Source organism: Jaculus jaculus, chromosome 5, assembly GCF_020740685.1.
Source record: "Jaculus jaculus isolate mJacJac1 chromosome 5, mJacJac1.mat.Y.cur, whole genome shotgun sequence".
In the NCBI taxonomy this organism is placed as follows: domain Eukaryota; kingdom Metazoa; phylum Chordata; class Mammalia; order Rodentia; family Dipodidae; genus Jaculus; species Jaculus jaculus.
The window spans coordinates 43784138-43809691 of record NC_059106.1 but is presented as its reverse complement, the minus strand read 5'-3'; the positions used below and the strand labels follow the sequence as shown (position 1 = coordinate 43809691).

General features: G+C 49.4%; 1 pseudogene; it reads right to left on the bottom strand.

The window, feature by feature from the left end:
- Positions 1–1396: 1396 nt before the first annotated feature.
- On the bottom strand, positions 1397–13358 carry LOC101600043 (annotated as a pseudogene).
- Positions 13359–25554: the final 12196 nt, after the last annotated feature.

Below are 25554 nucleotides of genomic sequence, written 5' to 3'. Positions count from 1 at the left end.
ATTTTATTCCAAGCGTGCTGGGGCCCACAGTCGTACACCACACAGGGGTAGAGGACTGCAGAGCCTCGAGTGCAGGAACGGGACAGTTTTTATAGGGTTTCTAACAAAGCCTGTGCCTTAGACCAATCATTTTTTTAATATCAGGAGCCCGCAGGGTGTGAGCCAGTCAGTTTGTGCCACCCCATAGTTTCTAAGCCAATTAGTTTAATTTGTTCAAGCCCCTCGTGGACCAATCATTCTCTTATGACCTTGGTGGTCAGCATTTGCGCAGGTCCTTGGGTGGGAGTAGCAGAGCGTGGTATCAGTCTCCTATGACCTTGGAGGTCAGCATTTGCGCAGGTCCTTAGGTGGGGGTAGCAGAGTGTGGTATCAGTCTCCTATGACCTTGGTGGTCTGAGGCAGGCTGCTACAGCTTATGGTGCGAGCTACTAAGGCTTACAGTGTGGGCTATTAAGGCTTATGGTGCAGGCTATTTACAGAAACCAAATAAGTGGTTCACTTCATTATTCATTTCCCATCCTTGAGGGCTATCTCATGCCCTTTTTACCTAGTTTTATATTAGGAGCGGGCTCTGATATAATGAGAAGAGGGATTCTTTACTTGCTTCCAACAGAGAGTAAAGCCTGGAGTTTGAGGTATGCAGGGGCCCGCTTAAGTTCCCTTTGGAGCGTGATAGTATTTCTGGGCTTCTGAATTCTTGGGCCTTTCAATGCCACAGGCTAAGGATGGCAGAAAAGAAATGCAGTGGGCTGGGGAGATAACGCAGCTGTTAAAGGCACCCGCTTGCAAACCCTGCTGACCTTAGCTCAATTCTCCCTTGCACCATGTAAAATGGAAGCTGAAGTGGCACATCCATCTGTGATGCCAATGAGCTTTTTTTTGTTTGTTTTTTTTAATTTTTATTAACATTTTCCATGATTATAAAATATATCCTATGGTAATACCCTCCCTCCCCACCCCCACACTTTCCCACTTGAAATTCCATTCTCCATCATATTACCTCCCCACCAATGAGCTTTTGACAAGGAGAGGCTGGAGCCAAGACAATGGAAAGCTTGCAGTCTAGCTAGGTTGACATTGGTTAGCAGCAGTGAGAGACTCTGTCTCAAAGAAAGTGGAAGAGCACTGAAACCTCAAACTTGTCTTTTAACCTACACACACACCATGACACATGTGCACTCATGCACACACACACACACACACACACACACACACACACACACACACAGATAAAGAAAGGAAAAGGAAAGAAACGTGGGAGGAGCCAGGATCTCTAATGACACTACAGAGCCACCTGAACTACCAGGAGTGGCTGGAGTGTTTTGACCTCTTGGGTATTTTTGTGTGCTTTTGTTGTTGTTGTTTAAACAGGCTTAATCCACTTTTATTTATTTTTCTATGTGGTAGCCACAGCTGGAGCCTGGGTCCTCTGCACTGAGACTCTCGTGTGGGTTTTCACAAGATGGTCAGTGAATTCCTGGTAGGCGGACTTGGTGAACACAGTCTCTTTCCAGAGGTCAGGGGTCAGATAGTTGTAGGTCTTAGAGATGGCTTCAAAGGTGGCCTTAGCCAAGTTGCCCAGGGTGGCAGTGCAGCCCCTGGCTGAAGTGTAGTGGTCATCAATACCAGCCAGCAGCAGCAGTAGTTTCTTGGGCACAGGGGCACAGACAACGCCAGTGCCCCTGGGGGCAGAGACAATCTGCACCAGCACAGAGCCACAGCGGCCTGTCGCCTTACAGGGGGCTGTGTGGGGTTTGCCAATCCAGTTGCCCCCCAAACCTCTCCAGACAGGCACAATGGAGAGCTTGGCCAAGATGATGGCCCCTCGGATGGCAGTGGCTACCTCCTTAGAGCACTTGACACCCAGACCGACATGACTATTGTAGTCCCCAGTGGCAACAAAAGACTTGAACCTGGTCCGCTGGCCAGCGCGAGTCTGCTTGTGCACTGGCATGATCCTCAAACCTCATCCTTAAGCGACGCGCCCAAGAAGTCAATAACCTCAGACTCCTTGATGGGCAGGGAGAACGGATAGATCTCCAGGGACTCGATCTTCACGTCCTTGGCCAGGCGTCCCAGCTTGGGGACGTGGATCCACCCCTTGTCTTCGGCTTTGTCTCCACGGCCTCGGCCTGGGCCACAGCCACGCCACACCCATGACCGCGCCCCAGAAGGAGACTGGAGACTGCTGCCGAAACCTCTGGGGAAGCGGTGGCCTCCCAGGTCCGGCCCCTGGGTCCCTTGGGCCCTCCCGCATCATCGCCATTTGGTGTTTTCCCGAGGATGAGCCCCCCCCCCAGCTTTTTTTAAGGCAGGGTCTTACTCTTGCCCAGGCTGGCCTGGATCTCACTCACCCTGTAGTGATTCCTTGCTTCAGGCTCCCCAGTGCTGGGATTAAAGATGGGAGCCAATGAACCTTGATAGTCTTGAATAATTTTAAATAAAAGAGAAAAGGTCTTGTGTTTTGCTTAAGACTTTATTTAAACTTACATATAAACTTATGCAAACTGTCATACAGGTTTTTTGTAAAAATAATAATAATAATAAATATTTAGTTGCAAGCAGAAAGAGAGAGGGAGAAGGAGACAGAGAGAGGGGAGAAGAGAGAGTAATGGGCACGCCAGGGCCTCTTGTCACTGCAAACAAACTCTAGACATAAGTGCCACGCTGTGCATCTGGCTTTATGTGGGTACTGGGGGAATTAAACCTAGGCTGGCAGGCTTTGCAAGAAAGTACCTTTAACTGCTGAGCCATCTCCCCAGTCCCTTTATATGGATTTTATTGGTTGCATCTACTATAAAGGATTACTGAAGTTTCCATTATTCTTATTTTACCTGCTTTAGAAGGAAATCTTTTTAGAATGTGACATATTCTCTTGCCTTCTTTTATTTATTTATTATTTATTTGAGAGCAACAGACAGAGAGAGAGAAAGAGGCAGATAGATAGATAGAGAATGGGCATACCAGGGCCTCTAGCCACTGCAAAGGTCCTCCAGACATATGTGCCCCTTGTGCATCTGGCTAAAGTGGGTCCTAGGGAATCGAGCCTCGAACCGGGATCCTTAGGCTTGACAGGCAAGTGCTTAAACCGCTAAGCCATCTCTCCAGCCTTTCTCTTGCCTTCTTAAACCAAGATATAATAAACACAGAATGGCTAGAAAAATACAAGATGGCCAGCTTAATATGAATTTTAGATAAGCAACAATTTTTTGAGGTAGGGTATCACTCTAAACCAGGCTAACGTGGAACTCACAGCAATCCTTCCACCTCATCTTTCCAAGTGATAGGAACAAAGTTGGGTGCCACCATGCCTGATATAAAAACAGTTTTATAGTAAAAGCATGTCCCAGCCTGGGGATGTAGCTCAGTTAGTAGGGTGCTTGCTTAGCATGTATGAATTCCTGGGTTGGATCGCCAAACACCGTATAAAAGAGACATAGTGATGCACATCTGCAATTTCAGCATTCAAGAGGTGGAGACAGGAGCCTCAGAAGTTTAAACTCATCTTCAATTACACAGGGAGTTCAAGGCCAGCCTGAGATACAGGTGACCCTGTCTAAAGAAAGCATGGCTAAGCATGGTGGTACATGCCTTTAGTCCCAGCGGTAGGGAGGCAGAGGTAGGAGGAGTACCATGAGTTCAAGGCCACCTTGAGACACATAGTGAATTCCAGATTAGCCTGGGCTAGAGAGAGAGAGACCTTATTTCCAAAAAGGAAAAAAGAAAAAGAAAAGAAAGAAAAAAAGAGAGGGGGAGGGAGGGAAGAAAAAGAGCAAGGGAAGGAACAGAAAACTTATGTTCAAAAGATTTCATGGGTCATGTTTATGCAAAACAAAGTAATTAACTCACTGTTTATCTGAAATTCAAATTTAATTGGAAGTCATAATTTTAGTTGCTAGCTGCTTGCTTTAACAAACAGGTGATTTTTCTTCTGTCACCTGTGGCTCTGTGCACAGCAAGGCATAGAGAGACAACAAAGGCATGTCCTGCTTGGAACTCTTAGGTTAATGACTCTCTTTGCCTTTCGTCTATTTGAATTTGCCTCACTATAGTGCTTCTGTCTGCTCTTCGGTAGTCAGTCTGTCCATTGCTGTACATGCTACTATAAACGTGTTTGTCTGCTTGTCACATGCCTTCCCCGTTTGTGTGTGTGTGTGTGTGTGTGTGTGTGTGAGAGAGAGAGAGAGAGAGAGAGAGAGAGAGAGAGAGAGAGAGAGAGCGCGAGCGCGCTAGGGATGGAATCCAGAGCTGCTAGGCCAGTCAGTGCTCGCTGTACCCCAGACCCCCTCACCATTGATGGTATACCCTACAGGTGAGCAGAGTTCAGAGCTGATAGCCTGGAGCTGGAAGATGGAACCACTTCAAGTCCCCCTATTTTTTTTTTTTTTTGAGGGAAGCCCAAGAGACTGCCCCTTTATATTTTATGTAAGAGAGAGAGAGAGAGAATTGGCATGCCAGGGCCTTCAGCCAGTGCAATCGAACTCCAGGCACATGCGCCCCCTTGTGCACACGGGCAACTTTGCATGCTTGCATCACTGTGCATCTGGCTTATGTGGGACCTGGAGAGTCAAACATGAATCCTTAAGCTTTGCAGGCAAGCGCCTTAACTGCTAAGCCATCTCCCCAGCCCCAGTCTAGGACCCTGGGCAGGTTGTCTATCCTGTCTAAGCTTGGATTCCTCCCATACAGTGATGAGAAGAGTCAGAATTGTCTTGTGGCTTCTGGGCTTTGATGTACATGATGTGTAGTCTGTTTGGACAGTATTGGCCTTACCAAGGGTTTAGGAGTTGGAGGACCATGTGCAGGCCACGGTGACCAGAGCAGACAAACACAAGTGTCAGACCAGAGGCTGGAGAGATCCAACAGTCAGTGAGCCAGGAAGCAGTCAGCCATTCCTTTATCCACCAGGAAGTCCTGTGATTGCTGTCATGGTTGTTTATTGAAGTGGTTACTATCTTGGGTCCAGATGGTTATGTGGTGAAGAAGTTGCCCAGGATCTGTCTGCACAGAGCTGCAGGTCAATAGCGAGGTGAAGAAGCCATATTTGAGCTGGTGGACCAGGGAACCCCAGACAGCAGCAGACCAGTTGCAGGGACCCTGGTGAAGATGTGAGAAACAGAGATGTTAAAGGAGGGTGCAGGCTGGTGTGGATGGTGAGAAGGGACCAGGTGGGGGAGCTTTCGGGAACAAAACTACAAGAGGTATTTAAAAAAAAAAAACTTTTAGTTGACAACTTAGATACATAGACCATCCTCAGCATTGTACGGGAGGAATCCAAGCTTTGACAGGGCAGACAATCTGCCCAGAGTCCTCAGCTTCCACCTCCAGGCTATTAGCTCTGAACTCTGCTCACCCAGAGACAATATATCAAGATCATAATCCCCTCCCACCACCTTCCATTTCCCCTTCAGAATCCTCCCTCCACCGAATCCCTTCATCTTTCCAACTAGCCCCCCCCCCCCTCTCTCTCTCTCTCTCTCTCTCGATGCCATCATTTTCCTCCTCCTCTTATGCAGACCTTGTGTAGGTAGCTTCAGCCATTGTAAGGTCATGAGTGCCAGGGCTACTTTGTATCTGGAAGACAGTATTCCAAAACTCTTCCTTTGGCTCTTACATTCTTTTTGCCACCTTTTCTGCAATGGTCCCTGAGACTTGAAGGGTTTGACAGAGATGTGTAATGGGCGTTTTAAAGAGCCCAGTAGACAAGATGGTGGTATAGGAAGCACCCCAAAGCAGCCTAGGGGAGAAAAAGGAAAAAAAAAAAGCCTAGTAGAGCCAAGCAGGGTGGCACACATCTTTAATCCCAGCACTCGGGAGGCAGAGGTAGGAGGACTGCTTTAAGTTTGAGGCCACCCTAAGACTACATAGTGAATTCCAGGTCAGCCTGGGCTAGAGTGAGACCCTACCTCAGACAAAAGAAAGAAAGAGAGAGAGAGAGCCCAGAAGAGGTCAGACCTTGTAGGCTCTGACTGTGGTGTGAGGCCTTGTATCTTCTTTTAAGCCAAGAGGTCACTGTGAAGAAATGCAGGGTTGCAAAGATAGAGGACGTCTCCTGGTCTATGCACTGGAACACAGCAGAGGATAGCTTCCGTGTCTGTGACCCAGAGCCACCATGTGCGTTTCTAGGAAGCAGCTTTCACTCACAGGCACAACTGAGAAATCTCCCAGCGGCCCTACTAGGTTCCACATAGAAGAAAGGGAATGTTCTTTCTTTTCTATCATTTGTACACACTGTGAGGTCTACTGTGGGCCAGGCCAGTGCTGGGGCATGGTAGGAATGAGGCATCGAGCAAGGAGAGAGTAATGGCCAGAGGACGGCAGGAGTTGGGCCCTTAGCAGTAAATCAGGGTACAGGGCATGCATGCTGTTTGGAAAACAGCCCATCAGCAAAAGATCCGGTTCAGAACTGGGGAGATAGCACAGTTGGTCAAGTGCTTGCTGTGCAAGTGTAAGGACCTGAGTTCAATTCCCAGAGCCCATGTTTAAAAAAAAAAAAAAGGTGGGCATTGTGGTGAGTTCAAGGCCACCCTGAGACTACATAGTGAATTCCAGGTCAGCCTAGGCTAGAGCGAGACCCTACTTTGAAAAAAAAAAAGAAGTCTGGCTTGGTGGCACACACTTTTAGTCCCAGTAGTCAAGAAGCCTGAGGTAGGGAGATTGAGGCGGGTTGAGACCACTCTGGGGCTATAGAATGAGTTCTGGGTGAGCCTGGGCTAGAGTGAGACCCTGTCTTGGGGTAGGAGAGGAGCCAGCATGGTGGCCCAGGCCTCTAATCACGACACTGTGGAGACGGAGATGGGAAGATCCTTGGGGCTTGCTAGCCAGCCAGTCTAGCCTAGTTGGCAGGTCCAGGCCCGTGAGAGATCCTGACTCAAAAAAGGTAGATGGTGGTCTAGGGAGACAGCTAGGTAGATAAAGCACTTGCTGGGCAGGAGGCGGTACCTGAATTCTGATCCCAAGAGCCCACATAAGTCCGATGCTATAACACCACCAGCATCTATAATCCCACTGCACCTAAGGGAAGAAAGGAGGCGGAGACAGGAGAATCAGCCGGAAGCTCATGGACCAGCTAGCCTAGTGAACGCCACAGTACATGAGAGACCCGCCTAAGAGATCATCCCACTTTCTCCTCTCCCAGTTCAGATAGGCTGCTACTCAGAAAGAAGGTAGAAGGTGAGGACCAACACCCAAAGTTGTCCTCTGACCTCCACCTGTGCACCTGCACTCATAGACATGAACACACACATACACATATATCCTACACACACACATATTATACATGCATACACATACATTACACACACACATATCCTATACACACATATATTACACACATATATCCTATACAAACATACACATATATTACATACACATATACCCTACACACACATACACATATGTTACACACAGATATCCTATACAAACATACACATATATCCTACACACACACATATTATACATGCATACACATACATTACACACACACATATCCTATACACACATATATTACACACATATATCCTATACAAACATACACATATATTACATACACATATACCCTACACACACATACACATATGTTACACACAGATATCCTATACAAACATACACATATACCCTACACATACACACATATTATATACATACATATCCTACATACACATACACATATATTATACACACACATATACACATGTAATATACACACATATTCTACACACAAACATATGCACATATCACACACATATACACATGTATCACATACACAGATATCATACACACATAAACATACATAAACATACATCCTACATACATACATCCGGCACACACACATAAACATATATCACACACATACGTTCTGCACACACACACGTATACACATGTCTCCTGCACACACAAGGTGAGTGGCACCTAGGGGTGACACCTGAGGTTGTCTTCTGGCCTCCACATGTAAGCACACACACACATGCATGCGCATGAACACAGACAGACACATTCAGGGAAGGTTCTGGTGCAAACCAGGAGGTGTGGGCTTGTGGGCAGCAAAGTGCTCCCGTCAAGGGCTCAGGAAGGCTGCCCTATTGTGAAAATAGCTTCCATTCGGCTGCTGGGGTCTGAGGGTGTGCACGTTCCTTTGCAATTCAAGTTTCTTTTGAGAAGAAGGCCCCTAGAAACTGGTTAACCACTAGCGTCTTAGCAAAACATACTAACCACCAAAGGAATGCAGGTTAACCCTGAGTTTGGGTCAGGGTAAAAGGAGAAGACAGCTAAGGCTTTTTTCCCAGCATGAACAGAATTGCTCTCTCTCAGTTCAGCACGTAGTGTGTGCTCAATGAACACAAAGCGAATGGGTACGAAGCCCGCAGGAGCAGATTACGCTGGCCCACCTGCTCTGGAACTTGCATGGTTCTGCTCTCACTAAGAGCCATCCCATAGCTGAAGTTAGAGAAGCAGTGGGAGGAAAGAGCTGGAAGGTTTGGTGTGGAAGGGGTCTTACCAGGGACTTGGTATATTGGCTATCACCCCTGGGTCCTCGCATGACACTGATCAGAGCAGAAGGAACTCCTCACAGCAGGTCATCCCCTACACGAATGCTAGAAGAGACCCAGGGTGAGAAGACCTTTAAAACCCTCCCTAGCAACTGGTATATTTGTGTGTTGATGAAATAAAAGGCCCAGTGCATTGAGATCACTGAAGAAGACTCTACTCATGCGGAAGAGCTGTAATCCATTCCACTTTCTCCGAGTCCTGATGTACCGCTGTTCCGAAACCAGGGGGGCTTTTAATGATTTAAGACATAGAGCACCCCCCCCCACACACACACACACAGTCTGATGGCAGTCTTGACCTTGGGTAGGCTAGCCTGAGGCTTTCAGCCAGTCAGGGATTGTTTCATCCTTAAAAGGGAAAGGCCCTGCCATTGACTCTGGAGGTTACATTTTAGAGCAGTTCCCAGCCACAGCACTTTCCCTGGATTTAACCTAGTTTTCTCCTGCTGTTACTGAAAATAAAAGCAAGAGTGGGATCGTCGAGTAGCAACCCCACACCACCGCCCGCCCGCAGAGGAGCATGCCCACATCTGCCTCGCTCTCTAGTGCGTGTGCCCTGCTTGTCGCTGCCGCCGCACACCCAGGCAGGGGCGAGGCCATACACGCGTTGTGTTTTCCTACCAAGTCCACAGTGTCACTGGGGTGCCAAAGCTCCGCAGAGCTGGGCGCTAAGGAGGAATCTAGCAGAGGAGCCAATTTGCTCTGGAAGAAAGGGAAAGACTCCAGGTTTGCCAAAACATGGCATGGGAAAGGGGCCATCAAAGACAAGGACCCAACATGGTGACCTTATCCAAAAGGCTATCATCCCTAAGTTTCTGCTCTTATTTTGATTTAAAAGTGAATGAGAGCTGGAGAGATGACTAAGCAGGTAAGAGCACTTGCTTGCAAAACCTGACTGCTTGAGTTTGATTCTCCAGTACCCGTGTAAAACAGGATGTATAAAATGTCTGGAGTTCATTTGCAGAGGTGTGCCTTCATCCGTTCTCCCTCTCAAACTCTCTCTCTGTCTCTCAAATAAATTAATAACTAATTTTTGTTTAGTTTTTCAAGGGAGGGTTTGGTTTTTCGAGGTATGGTCTCACTGTAGCCCAGGCTGACCTGGAATTCACTATGTAGTCTCAGGGTGGCCTCAAACTCACGGTGATCCTCCTACCTCTGCTTCTCTAGTGCTGGGATTAAAGGCGTGCGCCACCACGCCGGGCCAAATAATTTTTTAAAGTGAACAATTGGCACTGGAGATACAAGTCAGCGATTTGCTTTGTCCGGTCTGTGTTCCAGCCCCAGCACTGCAGAAGATATGAGGGGGAGGGTAAAGAGGAAAGAGCGGAAGAGGAGGTGCAAGGGGAGAAAAAAGAAGAGGAAGAGAATGAAGAGAGGAAGGAAAGGAGAAGAAGGAAGAAGCAGGAGGGAGAAGCAGGAGGAGAAGAATAGAGAGGGGAAAAGGAGGGAGAGGAAGAGAAAGAGGAAGTGGGGGCAGGGAGGAGGCTAGTCTCCTGTTTAGTACTGCCCAGCCAGCGGTGTTTTGTTTGCTTGGTTTTTTGTTTTACTACTGACCAGGTTCAAGTTCGCAGTACATTCTTAGGGTGACCTTGTATACTGGTGCCCTTCTTTCCTATACGTGGAGAGGCAGCAGGAGCCAACCCCAGCGAGGAGGGCAGAGGAGGATATCCGAAGTGAGGTCAGTACAGAGCACATATCCCGAAAGGCCCAGAGAAAGACACAAGTCGGAGACGTGGCTTGGCTGAAAATCAACTGCATAAAGTTGAGAGCGAAGCTTGCGGCAGCCTGGCATGATTAAGCAGAAGTGTGGTTCGGAGACAGAAGGCCTTCTGCAGCCAGATGGCCTCGAGCCTGCCACTTCCTAGCTGTGATGCTCAAACTTCTTTGCACCTCAGTTTCTCCGACTGTAAAATGGGGTGACGATAGAAACTGTGTAGAAAGCTATGAGAATTACATAAGTCAATGCCAAAAACACGAGAACAAGGCTAAGGTGGAACTTAACTTCCTGTCACCCAAGGGGTCCAGATGGCAGCAGCGCCTGTGAAGACTGCCACGGGATCGATCAGGCAGCTCAGCTCACTGCCATTGTTCTCATGTGCAGTCACTGAGCAGTGCAGAGGGGTGAATGGCGGCCCCACAGGTCTAGCCGAATGTGACCTGATTTGGGAAAAGGGTCTTTGCTGACAATTACATTAAAGGCCAACAGATGAGATCACCTTGGGTTAGGGTGACCCTAAATCTCCATGATAAGAAGAAAGAGAGAGAGAAGGAGACATAGGGAAGTAAATGCTACAAGGAGGTAGAGACCAGAAGAAGGAATGTGTCCACAGCCAGGAGAGGGCCCAGAGCTAGACAGCTGGAGGGCTGGAACGCTCTGCTGAGGAGGGGTCCTTGCCCCTGCCCACCCCTCCATTTAGGACTTTGGCCCCCTGAAATGTATACAGTTCCATGTTTGGGGTCACTTTATAGGGAAGCCCGGAGGAACAAATGCAGATGACATCCATGGTTTCAAATTTGGACGAAACTGAAGAAATCCTCCTTTGGATTTGCCACATGTCTGATGTTCCCTTCCCTACTTACCCGCGAGTTGAAATTCCTGGCCTTCAGTCTGCATACCATTGATCTTATCATCTGTGGGGGAAGCTGGGTGGCAGAGCAGATGCGAATTTCAAGGTCATCTGAGGTTATAGCCTAGGTAGATTACTCACCCGGGAGGGTCTGACGAAAGGAACAACAAAAATATCACAGGATCAAGAATAGGAAGACCTAGAGTCTAATCCAGGCTGCGTCTCACTGGCCAGGTGACCTTGAGTGAGATGCTGTCAATTCTCGGGTCTCGGGTTTCCCATGCCTGCGCTCTCTGGGGTCCCTTCCACGATGACAGTCTGAGGCCTGCAGCTTCCCTCCCCTGACCCCGGCAGCCAGGGAGGAGCGGACAAGGGAGAGGAAGGTGTGACCCCTGCTGGTGCGGGCTGAACCTGAGCTCCATCCCCACCAGTATAGTTCCCAAGAGCAAGGAAGGTGGGTGAGGGTGCCAGTGCCAGGCTCGTGGTGCACTGCAGCAAGTGAGGCTGCACCCCAGGCAGGATGCAGGGCCCCAGAGGCTCCCCTCCTGGTCTCTTTGGAAATAAGTCACAGCTCCTGTCTGCCTTCAGGGATGAAGTGGACATAGGGTTGATATAATCCTTCTTTGTGAACAATCTATTTAGAAGCGGGCTTTTATTCTCCCTTCCCCCAAACACACACGTGCACGCACGCACAACACACATACACACGGGCACAAGCACACCCACACTTTCTCCTTTATTGTCCTTTCTCAGACTCTGAATCTGTAATAAATTCCCATCCCAGGAATACCTACTTACTTCTCCCCGTGCCCTCTGCCAGCTCTCCATGTGTCTGTTCGACTCAATCCCTTGTGGGTTATATTAGAATGTGCTATTTTAACCATATCTGCATTTAAAGTGCTTCTCTCCCCTGGAACTTTCTCAATTAAATCCCCGTCGCAGTCTTAGATGGTAGTGACTTACGCAGAGACAGAAGCAGAAACTTTAGGAACACAGAGAGGTCAGGACAAAACTCACACTCGGTGGCCTTCCTTCTACATTTTATGCACAGGTACATTTGTGTGTTCTGAATGAGGTTTTTGTTGTTGTTTTTGAGAAAAACAAACTGAGATGCTTCTTAAACTGCTGGAATATGCAAGTGGGCAGAGAGGAATTCTTCCCCCCTGTTCTATCTGTCCTTCTGAGGGGAACCCAATGATGTCCACCTGTCTGAAGCCCTTTGCTGTGGCTCCTTCCTGAGCGTCAGGCTGAGAAGCTTAAACTTTTGAACAAGTACTACACTCTGCAGAATCCAAGCTTCAGGATTCTGCAGAACCTTCTCCTCCTCATTCTCTTTCTTCTCCGTCTTCTTCTTCTTCTTTCTTCCTCTTCCTCTCTCCTCCTTGTTCCTCGAGAAAGATCTTCAGGTGAGCCAACCTAGGAGGCGGAGCAAGGTCCCGGACCTGGCCGGTGAGGAGGGTGGAGGCTCTGGAGTGGGTGTCCTGCAATGTCAGGGGTTTAAATTAAACAGGAGGGAGGGGGAGAGACCAGCCTCGTCTCTGCCTGCAGCATTGACTCCAGGCACCATTTCGGTGCAGGGACCCAGCTGACAACTTGGTTTTGGGTCCTGCCTCTCTAGCAGTAATGTACAACTTGCCAGTCATCAGGACAGGACGGCAGCGGCTGAACAGAAGAGACAGGTAACTTTCCACGAGGGCTGTGCTGGTTGCTGGATGCTAGAGTGACTTAGGTATAGCTGGCGGGCAGAAAGCTTCCCTTTCTTCTGGGTTTTAAAGGGCGTTTTCATTTAAGAAGCCAGAATCCTCCCCTGGCACTTTATAGAAACTCTGGCCTCAGTGAACTCTATCCAGGCTCTTTCTCACATGGCTTTCCAGCCGAGCAGTCTAGAGAAAGCTGAGTCAGTAGCTTGCTGGAGTCAATTTAAAAATAATTTGAAATGCTATTTACATTTATTTTTTCAAAAAAAAAAAGAGTATGGGGGAAGGGTTCTTTCTCAGGTTGCACCGTGTGTTTTAAGTAAGCTGCAAAGAATCTAAGTGTGTGGAGGAAATCGTGGTGGGGATTTATGATTTAAAAAAAAAAAACTACTCCATTGCAGTCTCGCTGCAGTCCCAGCAACCTGGTTAACTGCAGAGGCTCTCGGTGCAGTCTCCTCTCCTCTTTACCCTTGCGGGGAGTCTGGGAGTCTGAACTCCACCTGTACGGCTGCTCCAAGCCCCCACCTCTCCACCACAGGTCCCATCTCTGCCCACCCACCCTGTGCAAAGAACCTTGGTAAGTGAGCCGATGTGGCGACAGATGGGGGTAGAAGGAGAATTTGGGCACTGCAGCTTTAAGAATGCCGTACTGCGAAATCTTTCTCCTTCAAGTGACTGCAGAACCGCGCAGGGGCAGCGGCAGCCGGCAGCCGCAGCAGCGGTGGGAGGAGGCAGCTGGAGGGGTATGGGCTGGAGGGGGGACAGGGGGATAGCCACTCTTGGGTAGGTGAGTTTGTTGAGTTCCTTGGACTGGGAATGGTGGTACGGAGGCAAACCCATGGCATAGTGAAGAAGCACTTTAGGTTAGTTTCTTTCCCACATGCTGGGGGTCCCCCCACCCCCGCAGACGTGCCGATGAGTTTCAGCTTAGTCCTGCTTTGGTGCATGTCGTCTGCCGCGTGGTGAGCGTGCGTTTGTCTAGCTAACTGGCTTCTTGCAGCCACGTGCAGTAGGGGCTGCAGAAGGCAGATCTGCCGTGCGTCCAGCCTAGCTTGTACCCTGGGGACAAGAAGGCAGCCTTGATGGCCTTGTCTCCTGAGGGTGCAGGGCTTTTTTTTTTTTTTTTTAATTTATTTTCTGGATTTCCAGAGAGGAGCTTTAGAGGGAAACTTGAAGCAGAATGATTTGTGACCACAAGGACAGAAGCTGCTGAGTGGCAGAATGGGACGAAGCCCCTTTCGTTTCACAGCCAGTGCTCAATGATGGGGCATGGGGTGCCTGGAAGAGGGGAGGGGCTCAAGGAGGAGCTCACCTAGACAAGCTCACCTGGACAGAAAAGCAGCAGAGCTCACACTTTGGACAGGAGCTCTTTCTGGGGAAATGTCCAAATAGCCTGAAGCCCCTGAGCTGTGTCTTTGACTCCTAGACTCCTGCGTGCCTAGCCAGAGACCCCCAAGACCAAGGTGCTGGCTGGTGGAGTGTCAGGCTGGCGCTGCTGGCGTGGCAACTCAGATATGCGGTGCCTCGGTCCAGGTCTGCATTGGGGGTGATGTCATGCAATGCCAAGGGTAGCATCTGCCCAGATGGTCCAGGTGCCCAGATGGTCCAGGTACTGAAGGGCTTGAGTCTCTGTTATTCTTCTTTTGAGGGCTTATAACACCTCAGTTCAAAAGCTGTGCTGCAGACCTTTCAGACAGAACTCATCAGGACAGCCCTGAAACAGCCACTGAGCATGATGGCTGAGTTGGTAGAGAGGTATGACCTCCACGGGTACCTAGAAAACCATAGTTTTCTGGTTGTTACCCATCCTTAGAAACCTGCCTGTGCTCCTCAGGTTATGGCAGGTGCTCATGCCAAAACGCTGCAGGCTTCAGGGAAATGGGAGCCCCTAGGCAAGTATTTATGGGGTCTTGCCTAGACTGGAATATTATATCAGGCCAAAAGACAGTCCCTCCCCTAGAAGTGTTTTTCAAACTTCCTACCACTCTCTTGTTCTATTTTAAAAAGCACATTTCCCATGTACTCAAAACCGTATTTGAGCCCGGCGTGGTGGCGCACGCCTTTAATCCCAGCACTTGGAAGGCAGAGGTAGGAGGATCGCTGTGGGTTCGAGGCCACCCTGAGACTACATAGTGAATTCCAGGCCAGCCTGAGCTAGAGTGAGACCCTACCTTGAAAAACCAAAACCAAACAAACAAAAAAACCAACATGTTTGACTTCTGCCCATCAATCTGCACCAATTTTAATTTTCCAGATTAACACACCTGGGTGCAGTTGATTTTGAGCTAGCCCAGGGAAGCTGTACGTGTCACTAAGATCTTCCACCAGGGTCTCTACGGCTTCAAGATAGACCTCACTGGTGCCTCTTAAGGCCCAACTCTAGCCCATTCGGCTCTTCCCGACCCCAGAAGCTGTTGAGGTGTGCCATTTGGCTCTGGACTTGTCATTTCCCCCATCAGGGGGATGGCCATGTCTGTGACCTCACTGTCCTGGGGAGCAAGAGTAAGGAGCTGGCATACTCAGGCAAGCGGCCCTCCTTCCCATGCCTCCCTGCAGCCTGGATGACTGTTGAGTATGTTTTCTACCTGAAACTAGCCAAGGGAGAGGACTGTGGGTGCCGGCCGCAAAGCCCATGCCACTGTTGGTCCCCTAGCATGCTGTCCATGCCTTCCAGCCTCTGGCCACCTGAGGGAAGGTTGGGTGAGACAGGAACTTCTAAGCAGGGGTAGGTGACCCCAGAACTCAGTACTCTAGCACAGCTTAGGCTTGCGAAATAAGCTGTGCACACTGTGTGTGAAAAATGGACAAGGGGCGGCCACCTGGCTTCTGCAAGCTTCTCGCTGTAAGAGACTTCTCTCCCTTAGGCAGGCACTGGCAGTGCCAAAGTGACCACACCAGCATGATTGAGGAGACATGTATAGCCAAGGTGACATGACGCCCTCAGGGGTAGACAGAATTGGGTGAGGGGCACTTAGCCCCTGCTTTCTTAGATACCTTCGTCTCTCAGGCAGCACGTCAAGGAGGCCACTGTTGAGAGCTGACTCAGACCAGGAGGACCCAAGGTTTTCTCGGACAGGAAGCCCAGTGCAGGCGATGCTAACCTTCACATACCCTGATGACTCTTGTGAAAGACTGACTGGCTTAGAGGTGGCCTCCAGTCCCATATGCCTGACCCCATTGTTTCATGAGGGGACTTCAAGGAGCCTGAATAGGGCTTGGAAAAGAGTCCTTTATATCTGCACAGTCCATTGACCCCAGAACAAAATGCCTTATAAGTGCAGCAATATCAATGGGGAAAATGAGGCTAGCGCTGCTTCCAGAGTCAGATTGGGGGTGGGAAGGGAAGGAAGAAAGACGCTGAAGGGTGTACGTTCTGGTCCCAGGTCCCAGGGAGCCATCTATCCCGTGCATAGGCTCCTGAGACACCTTAATGCACCAGCGCTGACTCAGGACCCCTTCCCTTGCTCTTCCTATCAACTGCCCCACCATTGCCAGCCAAACCCTTGCTGCTGCCTCCTCCAAGGTTCCTTGCGCAGGGGCAGTTGGAACCCAAGCTACTGCAGGCCTTCCCCAGCCCTCCTCCCCCCCCCCTCACCTCACCCCACCCAGCCCTCTCCGCCTGGGCCAAGTCAGCAGTGCTGACGGCTGCGGGGCTGCAGCAGCGCGGGGCGGGCGATGCGGAGACCCTGCACCACTGCTCGGGGCGGGCGCAGCGCTCTGCCCGCGCCGCGTCCCGACGGCCACCTCCTGGCGGCTGCGCGCACACCGCGCCGGGCAGACCCGACCGGACGGCGGCGCTGATTGGTGCAGTGAGAGAGAGTCCCTGGCTTTATTTAGCCCACCTTTTCTTAAGGACAATACTTCACTCGAGTCAAGGGCTGGGGGCAGGAGGCAGCCCTCGCCGGCCGGAAGAATTGAGAAAGGAGGATTTTCTGCGCTGGTGGCTTGTTCCCCTCACTGGCTCTGAGCATCCTCGGACCAACCATTTGTACAGCTGCTGTGGGACTGCACAAACCAAGTGCGAGATGAGCTGCTGGAAAACTCTAGCCAAGAATAAGACGGACCCTCAGAAGGGTTAGGAAGGCTTGGGACCATCCAGGGGGAAAGCTGTGTCCTGATGTTGGCTTTGAATATTCTCCTGCAAATTGGACTCCAGCTTGCAAGACAAGCCTGACTTCCTGGTTGGTGGGTAAGGAAGGGATTTCCAGTTCGGGCATCTCGTGGGTGAAGTGAAGGAAGCTGGTGGGACCCTATTCTTGAACATGCGCCTCTTTGACATTGCTGGGATCACTTATGGAGACAAACAGAGAGGCACTGAAGTGGTTGGGCAGAGAGGGGGGGATTTTCCCACTCTGTGGCTTGCAGTTAGATGTCAGCAGGTTGAACTTGGGTGTGTAAGAACTCCAGCTTCCCTTGCAGAGGGGAAACCAAGCCAGTAGGTGTGGGTGGGGTCCGGTAACAGCTGACCCTCTCCGATGATGTGATGGCCTTAGATGTCAAGAGTCAAGGGCCTGGGGACGGGGAGGGAAGCCCCAAATAGCATCTTCTGGGGCATGTCTTTATGCATGCCACTGGCATGAAATGCTGCCCAGCTAATCCCCCAGAGGCCTATTCTTGGCAAAAGCCCTGTCTCCAGCTAGATAGGAAATGAGCTGGCTTTCGTGGGGTTGCTTACAGCTGTGAGACACTTCGGAGAATGAGGCCTGTCCCTGTCCTGGACCCTGAACTTCTGCTGGAAGGCCGTCTGCCCTGGTGGCTGCCTTTTCCTGCCCCACACTGTGGGTTGAATGCTCCCAACTTAGTGGCTGCCCTTGGAACCTGCCCTGCACTGAGAGGAGAAGAGGGCTTGGGGATGAGGAGAGGGGTGGCCCGGGTTGTAGGGAGAGCAGATCCTGCTGTGTGCTGATGCCATCCGCTTCAAAGGGCTGCTCTGGAACTGACACCAGAAGACCTCTTCTTCAGGCTGGGACAGCACAGCACTGCGGTTTCTTCTCCCTGCCAAGGACGCAGGGCGAGGCTGCTGTCCAGGAGATGAGCTGCACCCTTCAGGCCAAGCCAAGTGGTCATGGAGCCCCTGCGGCTCCTCCAGGCTACAGTGTCAAGGGAGCTAAGGCAGGCTATTACCTGTGATGGGTTGATGGCAGGAGCTCAACTGGAAAGGTGGCAGCACCCGGGTTCTGGGAGAGAGTGGGGTGCCAGGGAGATGGGAAAGGGGAACACAGGGAAAAGTGTAAGGTGCTAGTGGAATCTGAGGGCTGCATGGGCATACTCTGCCCCTCTACCCATCTTCGCTGGGTGTAGTTTGTGGTTTTTTTTTTTTTCCCCACTGCAGAGTCAGCAGTTTCCCTGCTGTACCCTCCTCTGCAGATTCAATGAAGGATTGAGTTCTGTCTTTCCTCTGCTGCATTTAAACTCTAACCCTGATGTCCACTTTGCAGACACTCTAGAAAAGGCCAGAAGATCCTTAGAAATTATCTGCCCAAGCCCCTCAGCCGAGCTTGGAGAGGAGGGTAGTAAGGCCTTGGAGAACTGATTTTCCCAAGGACACAGGAAGCTCAGAGCTGACCTGGGATTCCCTAGGACACGTTCTGACCTGGCATATGGGCTAAGGATGAGATCATCAGTGCTGAGCCCATCAGGCACCCAATTCAGGTGAAACGGGGCAAGGTAAAGAAGTTGGGGGCCTATGGGACACCACGAGGAGTCCTAAGGACCATGAGCAATACTAGGTGGATTTTTCAAACATCGCACTTCCAGGATCCGAACACTTTTTTTTGAGCTCATTCGCAGCACCTCTGTTTTACAACCCTCACTAGGCAAACAGCCAATGGGAGAAACCATTTGACTTCATTTATCGTACCTCCTCTGCGATTACTAGTGCTGTAATTCAGAGTTTTTCCAGCAGATGGCACCCGACGACGCAGGAAGGAGCGGATCTGTTGGCTGGCTGTAAGGCAAAGAGTCTGTAGAATGAGGGTTTCAGTTTAATTTGGTCTGGTGGGCTCTGCAGTGTTACCAAATTTTGTTTCCACTACAAACAGAAAGTTTACGTGGAACTTTCCGTGCCATTTTGTGTCTGTGCCATCTTCTGCCCTCGCCCCACCCGGTGCATCTTATTTTTGCAATGTACAGTATGTTCTATGACTTTCATGGCTTTTCCCCCCCTTCATTTCTTAGAGTTCACCTGTGAGACGTCATCTGTGCATGGATTGCTGGGGGAATTTTAGCCACACTGCTCATCCTGGAATAGAACAGTCCAAGCAGGTCTTGGGCCCAGCTTCTGATGCACTTGTAAGATCTTAAGCTATCCATATCAGGGATGTCACAGAAAGACAGACAAACAGAGACATGAGTCCATAGGAATCATCCACTGCCTTTGGTGTGGTCCTTATCCCACCAGCCTCTCCCTTAAGGAGGACGGGGTATATTTGAAGTCTTAGCACACTTTTGTGCCCATTGAGATCTTTCTCTCGAATGATTCTTCTTTTAAAAAAAGTTTTAATTTATTTGCAAGCAGAGAGAAACAGAGAGAGAGAAGTGCACCAGGGCCTCTAGCTGATGGAAATAAAACTCCAGATACATTGTGCCACTTTCTGCATCTGGATTTAGGTGGGTAATGGGGAAGTGAACCCAGGTGGTTAAGCTTTGCAGGTAAGTGCCTTACCTGATAAGCCAGCTCTCCAGCCCCTGGTTCTTCTTCTTTACTGTATCCTAGTGACCTTCAGTTGCTCAGAGGTGAATGACTAATTCGCTAGAAAACAGCCCGTTTCCTTACATCTGATCACCTTGCTTCTGTACGATGAATATATGTTATAGACTGCAGTGTCTGCTCCCAGTGATTCTGTCTTAGATGGTCACTTCTGGTTGAGGGTGATGGGGAGACCATGTTATAAGGTGACTGTGAGTGAACAGTCTGTGCTTGTTATTATAAATGCTGAAGACAAGAGATGCTACCAGACCACTGGTGGTATTTAGCTGATCTTGACAAAGTTTCAGGAAGTTAGCCAGGAAACTTAGCCAAGGCTATCTAAAATGGGACTAATAGGCAAAACATAGTCTTTTTAAAAAATATTTTTGAATTTTTATTTCTTTACTTGAGAGAGAGAGGCAGATAGAGAGAGTGAGAGATTGGGTGAGCCAGGGCCTTCAGCCACTGCAAACGAACTCCAGTTGCATGTGCCCCCTTGTGCATCTGGCTGATGTGGGTCCTGGGGACTTGAACCTGGGTCCTTTGGCTTTGTAAGCAAGTGCCCTAGTCATTAAGCCATCTCCCAGCCCCAAAACATAGTTTTTTAAAACTATTTTTATTTGAGAGAGAGAAAGAGAATGGGTGTGATGGGCCTTCTAACCACTAACAAGGAACTCTAGACACATGCACCATCTTGTGCATCTGGCTCACATGGGTACTGGGGAATCAAACCTGAGTCCTTAGGTTTCATGAGTAAGCACCTTAACTGCTAAGCCATCTTTCCAGCCCAAAGCATAGTTTTTTGTTGTTGTTGTTTTGGATTTTTGTTTGTTTGTTTCTTTGTTTTGAGGTAGGGTCTCTCTCTAGCCTAGACTGACCTGGAATTCACTGTTTAGTCTCAGGGTGGCCTCAAACCCACATGGCAATCCTCCTACTTCTGCCTCCCAAGTGCTGGAGTTAATGCTGTGCACCACCACATCTAGTTTCTTGATTTTCTAATGGTACAAAATTGTTAGATCGCCAAGGGCATTAAAAAAAAAAAAAAGAACAATGAAACATCTCCAAAGGAATTCTTTTTTTTTTTTTTTTTTGGTTTTTTTCGAGGTAGGGTCTCACTCTGGTCCAGGCTGACCTGGAATTAACTCTGTCATCTCAGGGTGGCCTTGAACTCATGGCAACCCACCTACCTCTGCCTCCCGAGTGCTGGGATTAAAGGCGTGCACCACCACGCCCGGCTCCAAAGGCATTCTTGATGGTACCCTGCCCTTTCTTTTGAGAAAGTGTCTCACATTACTGTCATGACCCGCCACACCTAGCTATACCATCCTTAAAAAAATATTTATTTAGGCTGAGCATGGTGGCGCACGCCTTTAATCCCAGCACTTGGGAGGCAGAGGTAGGAGGATCGCCATGTGAGTTTAAGGCCAGCCTGAGACTATAGAGTGAATTCCAGGTCAGCCTGGACTAGAGTGAGACCCTACCTCAAAAAAACAAAAATAAATTTATTTCTTTTACGAGTTCATTCAGAGTAGTATGGCTGTAGACACATTTATTTATTTGTGTGTGCATGCGGTGAGGTATCCACATGCCACACACACACTGCTTGGCGTCACGCTTTATGAGGTGCTGAAGAATTGAACCTGGGCTGACAGACTTTGCAAGAAAGTGCCTTGAACCACCGAGCCATCCCCCCGGCCCCTTGGCTGTCCCTTCCTGATAATTTAGTTCAACACAGTTTATTGGGAGCTGAGGTTACAGCTGCTAGAAAAAGTGGGATTTTCCACTTGGTTTTAACAATAACTCAGTAGTAGAACATTTGCTTAGCATGCATAAGGTCCTGGGCTCAATCCCCAGGACTTAAAAAAGAAAAGCGACAGGAAAAAAAATATTAGAGTATCCACTCTTGCGAGACACAGCTGGGAGGATGTATGGAAAGTGTAAGGTCTGAATGCCTTTAAACGTCTATGGGATGGTGAGGGTATGCACTCCACACACACACACACACACACACACACACACACACACACACACACGCCCCGACAGCTCCAGTCCTGGGGCTCAGATCCCTTTTGCAGTGACCAATACTCGTCAATTGCTTCCCTGGCCCCTTTCTGCAGGGTCTATTTTGCGATGGGCCATTTTGCTTGGGATTTGTGTATTTTTGTAACATTATGAATACAGAGCACAATTATACTGTGTTTCAGTTGTGTGTAAGGAAAACATTCGGTTTTATATATTTAAAACATGCTGTTATCACATTTCTTCCTTTGGTAAATATCCCAAGCCAGGTGTGGTGCCACACACCTTTGATCCCAGAACTTGGGAGGCAAATATAGGAGGATCGCCATGAGTTCGAGGCCTCTCTAAGACTACATAGTGAATTCCAGGTCAGCCTGGGCTAGAGTGAAACCCTACCTGGCGGGGAAGGGGGATCCCATATCCCAGCCCAATGTGGTAACTGCCCCCTGGGAAGGCTGGGGTATGAGGATTGCCATGAGTCTGAGGCCATGCTGGGCTACAGAGTGAGTTCCATGTTAGCCTGGGACAGAGCAAGACCCTGCCTCAAAAACAAAACAAAATAAAAAAAATCCAGGTCTTCTAAGACACGGCAGTAGCCTGAATGTGTCACGACCTCTGAAAGTCCCTTCCTTGCCCCCGCAACACCCCACAGAGCATTAACCTTTTGGGATCCAGTGGTTACTTTGTCCTGTAGCCCGAATGTTGCAACTAGTGCATTCAAGGTCTCAGAGATTCCATGTTGCTTTCTGTGTGATAAATTTTGTTTACTTCACAATGATGACCAGCATAAATTATTTCTTTTAAAAATACTTATTTGGCTTTTCTTCACAACAGGAGGGCTCAGAAAGGGCTGGCTCATGATAAAATTGGGAAATGAAGCTGAGTGTGGCGGTGCACGCCTGTAATTCTAGCTACTCAAGAGGTGGAGGCAGGCAGATCAAAAGTTCAAGGCCACCTGAGTTACTTGGTATGAACCTGCTCAAAAAAAAAATTCAGGACTGGAGAGATGGCTTAGCAGTTAAGTCATTTGCCTGCAAAGCCTAAGGACCTAGGTTTGATTTCCCCAGGATCCACATAAGCCAGATGCATAAAGTGGCGCATGCATCTGGAGTTTGTTTGCAATGGCTGGAGGCCCTAGCACGCCCATTCTCTCCCTCCCTCTCTCTCTCTCTCTCTCCCTCTCCCTCTCCCTCTCTCCTTCTCTCCCCCTCTCCCTCTCCCTCTCCTTTCTCTCTCTTTCTCTCCTAAATAAATAAAATATTAAAAAATTAAAATGGGAAGCCAAGAGTGGTGGCGCACACCTTTAATCCCAGCACTCGGGAGACAGAGGTAGGAGGATTGCCAAGAGTTTGAGGCTACCCTGAGACTACATACTGAATTCCAGGTCAGCCTGAGCTAGCGTGAGACCCTACCTCAGAAAAAAAAAATTAAAATTAGGCTGGATAGATGGTTAAGCTGCTTGCCTGCAAAGCCAGAGAACCCAGGTTCAATTCCCTAGTACCCACGTAAGCCAGATGACAAGGTGGCATATGTGTCTGGAGCTCATTTGCAGTGGCTACAGGCCCTGGTGTACCCATTCTCTCTCCTTTTCTCTCTCTCTTTCTGTCTCTTTCTTTTTTTCTTTTGAGATAGAGTTTCACTGTAGCCCAGGCTGACCTGAAAGTCACTATATAGTCTCAGAGTGGCCTTGAACTCATGACAATCCTCCTACCTCTGCCTCCCGAGTGCTGGGATTAAAGGTGTGTGCCACCACACCTGGCTTCTCCCCCTCTCTCTCTCTCTCTCAAATAAATAAAATATTTAAAAAAAAATAAGCGGGACGTGGTGGTGTACATCTTTAATCCCAGAACTCAGGAGACAGAGGTAGGAGGATCACTGTGAGTTTGAGGCCACCCTGAGACTACATAATGAATTCCAGGTCAGTCTGGGCTAGAGTGAGACCCTAACTTGAAAACAACAACTAAAATAAAATGAAATGAAATAAAATAATAAAATAAAATAAGATGTATCCGGGCATGGTGGCATAAACCTTTAATCCCAGCACTTGGGAGGCAGAGGTAGAAGGGTTGCTGTGAGTTTGAGGCCAGTTTGAAACTACACAGTGAGTTCCAGGTCAGCCTGGGCTACAGTGAGACCTACCTAAAAAAAAAAAAAGTCAGGGCTGGAGAGATGGCTTAGCAGTTAAGGCGCTTGACTATAAAGTCAAAGGACCCGGGTTTGATGCTCCAGGACCCATGTAAGCCAGAGGCACATGGTGGCACACGAGTCTGGGATTTGTTTGCAGTGACTAGAGGGCCTGGCACACCCATTCTCTCTCTGCCTCTTTCTCTCTCTCCCTATCTCTCTCAAATAAATAAGTAGGCCAGGCACGGCGGCACACACCTTTAATCCCAGCACTCGGGAGGCAGAGGCAGGAGGATTGCCATGAGTTCACAGCCACCCTGAGATTACATAGTAAATTCCAGGTCAGCCTGAGCTAAAGTAAAACCCTACCTCAAAAAAACAAAAATAAATAAGTAAGTAGAAATTGAAAAAAAAAAAAAAAAGGTTGTAGGATCTGCTGGGGACACCAGAGCACGCACAGCTCTGCTAAGTCACAGGGTACCTCAGGCACCCCAGGACTGCAACCCTTGATCTCAAAGGAGGGTGGTGCTCCTACCAGGGAGGAAAGCTGGGAGGTGTGGTCTGTTGGGGAGCCCTGCCAGGTGCCTGAAAACCACCTTGACGTGCACCTGCCCTTGGGAGTGGTTTTGCTTTTCTAATTGCTTTGCCTCCCTGTTTCTCTAGGTCCTGGTGGTCCGCAGTGTTTGCTGTCTCAACGGAGGGACATGTTCTTTCGGGGCGAATGGAAGAGACGCAGCTCCAGTCAGGAAGTCGAGTGAGTGCCCTTATCTCTTCCGGCCAGCAAGAACAGTCTTCTAACAACCGGGTTAAACATTCTTCCTACTTATAGAAAGTCAGGATGAGGGAGGCTAAGCCTGCAGCTCACTGCGCAGAGGGGGTGTGCAAGCCTTCAGTGTCCGCTGTAGGACTGAGGACCACTGCTGGCCAGGCTGGAGGAGGCAGGAGCTCATCCTGCTGTGTTCATGAGAGTCCTCCCAGGTTCATGAGAGTCCTCCTCAAGATCCTCACATTAGAAGTGCTTGCATACTCTAGGACCTGGCCACTGTTCTTTCTGGCTCTTTATTTTTTTTTTTAATTTTTTTTTTATTTGAGAGCGACAGACACAGAGAGAAAGACAGGTAGAGGGAGAGAGAGAGAATGGGCGCACCAGGGCTTCCAGCCTCTGCAAACGAACTCCAGACGCGTGCGCCCCCTTGTGCATCTGGCTAACGTGGGACCTGGGGAACCGAGCCTCGAACCGGGGTCCTTAGGCTTCACAGGCAAGCGCTTAACTGCTAAGCCATCTCTCCAGCCCCTTTCTGGCTCTTTAGCTGTGCCTCTACTGTCCTTTTAGAGCAGATCTACCTTGGGTGAGCAGCTTGGTCCACCCAGTGCTGTGTGGTTTAAACTGAGTTCTGCTTAGTGAACACCCCACCCACCCACCCACCCACCCACAGGCATGCCCGCCCATCCACAGGCCTCAGGTGTGAATCATCTGCTCCCTAGAACAATCCCAATTTCCTCCTGGCATGGGCTCTTTTCCATTTCCTGATTAATCAATAGAATCCTGTGGACTTATGTTAATATTATTTGACTTAGGAGAGAACTGTTGCCCCTCAGTGGCCCTTTGTCAACATGAAATGAAAATTGTGGGGTTGGAGACGTGCCTCAGTTGGTAGAGCACCCTGAGCCTGACCCCTAACGCTGCATAAACTGGGCATGTCTGGGATCGCAGCGCTGGGGAGGTGGAGGCAGGAGGATCGGAAGGTCGGGATCGTCCCTGACGACTCCAGTGCATTCAGATGAGACCTCATGTCAGATGGAGCGTTTGCCACCCGAGCTGAGCTGGGGGAGACTGCACCGTGGGTCTGGAGGGGCAGAGGGAGGGTATGGGAAGGAGAAACCGGGCAAAGGCAGGAGGCTTCTGCCAC